The following is a 6,043-nucleotide window of genomic DNA, read 5'->3' as shown; positions in this document are numbered from 1 at the left end:
TTTGGGTTGAATTACTGAAATAAATGAACTTTTCCACGACATTCTAATTTATTGAGATGCACCTGTATATATTAATAATAGTTTTTTATATTATAAAGAAGATTATAAGGTCATGTAACACCTGAAACAGTGTTCTTTTATCTGGTAAAGGTATGGTCTGAGGAAAACCTACATTTATGTCCATTTGCCTGATTTCAATTTGTGTGTAAACATGACCACCATTGTCAGCTTATTCATTGTACTGAGTTCTGTTTAAATTTTAACATTAATTCAGCTTTCAGATGATGTATAAATCTCAATTTCGAAAAATTGACCCTTATGACTTGTTTTGTGGTCCAGGGTCACATATTTACTATATATAATATATATCTTATATTTTATGAAAAATCCTGTCACTCGTTTCTAAGAACCTTTTTTGAATGAATGCACAGCCAGTTTGTTCACGTTCACACAAACATGCAGATTTACCCACCCATTCGTTAGCACCCCCCTTTTCCTCTTTAAATCACTAACATGTGTTTTGGAAAAGGGCCCCAGGCCAGACATTTTAAAGGCACCCAGACAAACCAGCTTCAGAGAGTCATCGACCACAGACTGGAAACCATTAGCCCGGCATCCTTCTGATGTGACAACAGCTGATTCCATAAACCCTCACGTACCGAAGACCTCCAGACCAGACTGCGTTTGAATTCTGTGAATCACATAACTCAAAACCCTGCTTACACCTGATTTTATGATCTTTCATTTTAAGTATAAAGGACTAAATTCAAAACATTCGGCAATAGTCAGAAGTGTATCTGACCCCTTTCATTTGTTGTGTAAACACTAATCTGTTTTGATGCATGCATCCTAGGCAACAGCAAAAGACCAACTCCACTGTCAGTCATTCTTTGCAGTAAAACAAAGGTTTTAAACTTTGCTGGTAATGTTTAACTGTTTGCTCTAAATATACATATACATGTACATATACAGTTCAAATTCAAGACTGAGTCAAGAAATTGTTTTAAAGAAATTGATACCGGTATTCAGGAAGGATGATCAAAAGTGACAGTAAAGACACTTATAACATTACCAAAATAAAGTAAAACTTGAACTTTCTATTAATCAAAGAATGCTAATGAAAAATGTATAATCGTTTCTTTAAAATATTAAGCAGCACAACTGATTTTAACATTTATAATAAGAGATGTTTCTTGAGCCGCAAATCAGCATATCAATGATTTCTGAAGGATCATGTGACACTGAAGACTGAAGAAATTATGCTGAAAATTCAACTTGGTGATCTGCCTCATCTGACCTCTTGTGATCCTCTGAGACCGATCCTACTACTGAAAACCAGACCTAATAGAATAAGGGCTTTTCAGTCTGCTGTAATCTTTATGGAAGTTGATTGTGGAGTGCTTGAAGCTAGTGTGTGTAGCTAGTTTTTTTTTATAAATGCACCTAGTGTTAGGTTAGGGTGACCATACGTGCCCTTTTTCCCATACACGTCCTGGCCAGGAGTTCTGTGTTGCCTAAAATATCCAGGTTTTGGCTTTGTTTTCCTGTTTTCATACTTGCTGAAGGTAATGATCGAAAAGTAGTTTGACCAATAACATGCAGGCATTGTACATAATCGACAAATCGTGGCACGTCAACGGTCAAAGCGATGCAAATATGCATGCATATGATATTAGGTGTGTTCGACTTGAAGCGGCGCTTTGATGTCATGCACTGATCATCTACGCAGCGCAAACAAAGCCAAAACCTGGATATTTTAGGCAATATAAAAATCTTGGCCAGGACGTGTCTGGGAAAAAGGGTCACCCTACTCTAGGTGCATTTTTGAGTTCAGCGATTGGTGGACTGGCCACCTAAACTTTAATGAACTGTGAAGTACCAGTGGACTGTTATAGCTTGGGGTTGGTTGAGGTTGCTTAAGTTGATGTTTTGAAGGTTGCCTAGGGGTTTGAATTGATCACTTCAGTTCTAGAGGGGGCAGTTAGTGATTTGGGGGGATTGCTGGGCAGAGCGGGAATGGGGGCAGTGGTTCTCACTCTTAAGTTCAGTGGGGTGCGTGCCTGCATGCCTGAAGGCCTCTCTGTTGGAAGTCATCCTTTTAGGCAGAGATAGATATGAATGGCAAGCGTCCTGTGCTATTATGCTGCTGATAGGAAAGGTCAGAGGGCACATTTAACCCCCATTTCTTTTATCCTATGGAGCCGCTAGCTGATCCATACTTTCATCTACACATTAGCTTCCAACTGAGAGACTCGTCTTCTCATACTGACACACACACACACAAAACAAACAGATACATTGTTTACTAACAGTACTAAAACTTTTCCCCTACTATTCACTCTGTTGTTCTATTTATTGGAATAGACCAGCATCACGTCAATCAGTTCAACTGTAATCATTAGTTTCCAGCCAAAGTTGTTGGGTTAACTGAACGATAACAATAATTGCTGTAGTACATCTTGATTTGAACTAATAAACAAAAGAAACTAATAATTATGTTTCTTTGAAAAAACTGAAAATATGACGAGGCCACCTGTTACATTTTATTACTTGAATTTAATACATTTGAATATTTAAATATTAATCTATAATTTGTTTAAAACTGTACTTTTAAGCACAAAATAAAGCACAATTTCTGGAGGGATGATTTTTTTGATTCAGTAGTTTTCATAGATTACAACTTCATTTATTGTGTCGTTTGTGTACCTTTCATTTTCTGTCATTTGTGCTTTACGTGGGTTTACTCCGATAGCCTATACACTCAGTTGCTATCCGAGCCATTTGAACTATCTGTTTGCCTGATTTGTGTTAGATGGAAATGTCCTATTTAGTAGAGCAACAGAGCAAAAATTTTTATATGTAGACTGAGTCACTCATGTGTTTCTTGCTCTCTTTGTGTTTGTATGAGCCTCTGACTGACCTGTCTAATTACTTAATTAATTTCTTGAGAGAAGAGACCGAAAAAGTGGAACACAGTAGGGGGCATCATGCACGTTTTTTGAGGAGGCACCAGTGGCGGTCCTGGCTCATTTGGTGCCCTAGGCGAGATGATGAGAGAACACTTAGTATTTATTTATGTAAGTGCAAGATGTGTTAGTCTAGTGGTGCTGTTTTTAATTAGCGTGCATGGGGTCCTGGGTTCAAATCCAACTTCATATATACATTCTGACATTTAAATTGATTAAAATAAATGCTGTTCTTATGAACTTTCTGTTTATCAAATAAACCTAAAAAATGTATCATGTGTACAGCAGCACAACTGATTTTAACATTGATAATAATAAGAAATGTTTCTTGAGCACCAAATCAGCATATTGGAATGATTTCTGAAGAATCGTGTGACACTGAAGACTGGAGTAATCACAGGAATAAATAGTTTTTTAAAATATATTAAAATAGAGCTATCTTTAAATTGTAATCATTTGTTTACTGTACTTAACTTCCAAACACTTTTACATACTGTTCATATTTACTGTACATATATCTGAATTCATGTCTTACTATATGTGTTTTTCACAATGAAGACACCATGTTCCACCCAGACATGATGATATGAAGCAATAAAATGTGTCTTTTCCATTCCAAGTTTTTGTGTATGTATGTAGCTTTATGTATGCACAGTCAGTCACTCACACACGGAAATGATATACATGATGTAAAACTTCCCATGTCATCTAGTCAATCCATACATGAGTGTACACACGTTTTGTGAAATTGGACACCAGTTATCCTTAGTAAAAGTATTGAGTACTGTTTTCTCCGCCCAGACTCCTCTCTCTCACCAGTTTAACTCTTTGCTTTTGAAAATTTAAGGATGATTTAAGGGGAATCACAGCAGCTGTTGACTTTTGTTAAAGCAACTTAGTTTGTAGTTTTTATGAGCCACATCAAATGCAGCAGAATTGCGCTGCCAGGTACAGCATCATCCCACAAATAAACTCTAAACAAATAATCGGTCAGATTGTGTAATTTGTGAGTGTGTGCTCCAGTGATATGCACGTGTGGAGGAGTATTATTTACACTATAAATTAAAGGGGAAGAGTGTTTGTGTATATATGAGTGTGTGAGTGACGAATGAACATTGAGGTCAGTGTGTCGTGGGATACGGTACCTACCAAACGGTAGTGGGTGGTCTGTCTCTTTAACACAGCACGTTTCTCTTAAGCACTCTAAGCCGGTTCAACAGCCACACTAATTAACCAGAATAATTCTAATCTCTCTTACAGTTAGGCTTTTTACATGCTTACCTTCTTACCCTTCATCTTGGCGTCACTACAAAATTGGGGTCAGTGGATTGCAACCAGGGTCCACCAAGCTTAGTGCTTAGAGCTATGTTATGTGTCAGAAACACTCGCCCCATATGACCCGGTCCAGTCTGAGCCGGGCTCGATGTTAATGTCCTGATCCGGGATTGGGTTCCCACTAAGCCAGGGGTCTTGTTTTGACAAATGATAAGATTACATTTCCCAGGGTCTTTCAAAAACACGTTTGTCCAGCCGCAATGAGAGCTGTGTTAGCCAAGCAGAAGTGAGAGGGAAAATGAACAGAGCAATAACAGAGTGATAGGCTTAAGAAAAAAAAAATAGGAATAGAGAAAGAGAGGAATGGATGAAAAGGAAAAAACACTAACATTAATTGATTGTTGAGTAAGCAACTATTGGCTTAATTATAGTAATCCTCTGATAAAATTTCCAAAGGAATATCTCGTAGCCGTCAGCCATGGATTTGGTCACATTTGAAAACACTGCATTGTCTACAAATATCAGATGCACATCTTAAATCACAAATGTATCACAAAACATAAATCGCAAAATCTTCCAGTAGAGAAGGCCATGACCAGACTTTAAAACTGAAACAATGCATTTCTTATGGACATATTTACAACCAAAAATACAAAAACTTATTTTTAATCATCCTATACAACACTTTGTTCTTCATCCTAGTATAAAAAAATACCCAATTAATAAGATTTTATTCAAATGTTATTTTTGCCATATCTATTTAATTTTTTAAACTTTAATATAGTATTTGTCTCTCTACTTTATAGTTTATGGCAAATGAAAGATTAGCTGCATTGAGCTTCCTATAAGAACACATTTTCTTTTGTTCAGACCATCTAATATATATTGCAAATACACTTTTTGTTTTATTCTTGGTACATATCTTTATGGAAACCTGTTTTTGCCTCAGGTAATAAAAATAAGGTAATTAAAAACGTAACTGAGTTATATAGAAACACTGAAATATAAAGTTGCAATTTTGAAATATAAAGTTAGGTGGTGATGTATTGCAGATAAGAAAACACTCTAATTATGACATTTTCCAGATGACAACACCTAGGGCCATCAGGAAAAAACTCCTGAGAACATTTACCATTTCATAAGATACTGTTCTGTTATGAATTGATCAATCAAGTAAGAAGACTGTATGCAGAGAGTGAGAATGGCCTGCATGCGTCTGTTTAAGAATAAACTGCTCTTGTAAGTTGGTTTTGAACATTCACTGTACGTCTGAAAAAAGAAAAGACAAGGCAAGGTCGCATTCCTCAGAGGTGTGTGTTGACTCTTCTGGACAGCTGGAAACTACAGTCTCTCCCATTTAAAAGCACAGGCCAAATGGCTGCCAAAAAAAAAAAAGGTTTGAAAATGACAAATAATGATAGGAGCAGGAACGGAAAGAGAGAGGGAGAGAAGAATTAAGAGAAGGGAGTCTTAAGCCTTTTGTCAGGGAGCAGTGAGTGTGAAATGCTAAAGGCAGCATTAGTAAGCCTTGGTTGCCTCTCTGGCTTAAGTTTGAGCATTAGCTGCTCTGTTTATTGTTTGCTGGACTTAAGCCCCTTTGTCATGGAAGATATAACAATGTTTTCCAAGCATTTCATCAATATCAATATCAAGGCATTTCCATATTTTTTTTTCACATGCTGTTTGCACACAGCATAAAATAAAATTCTTAATATTGTTGTCGTTTACCATAAAAATGTCTAAATATCACATCAAGATAATTGTTTATTTCTTGTTTTACGCATAAATTTAGTAAGGTCTAT

The sequence above is a fragment of the Sinocyclocheilus anshuiensis genome, unplaced genomic scaffold, assembly GCF_001515605.1.
Source record: "Sinocyclocheilus anshuiensis isolate Anshui unplaced genomic scaffold, SAMN03320099.WGS_v1.1 scaffold860, whole genome shotgun sequence".
Classification (NCBI taxonomy): domain Eukaryota; kingdom Metazoa; phylum Chordata; class Actinopteri; order Cypriniformes; family Cyprinidae; genus Sinocyclocheilus; species Sinocyclocheilus anshuiensis.
Note: the sequence above shows the minus strand (reverse complement) of the source record.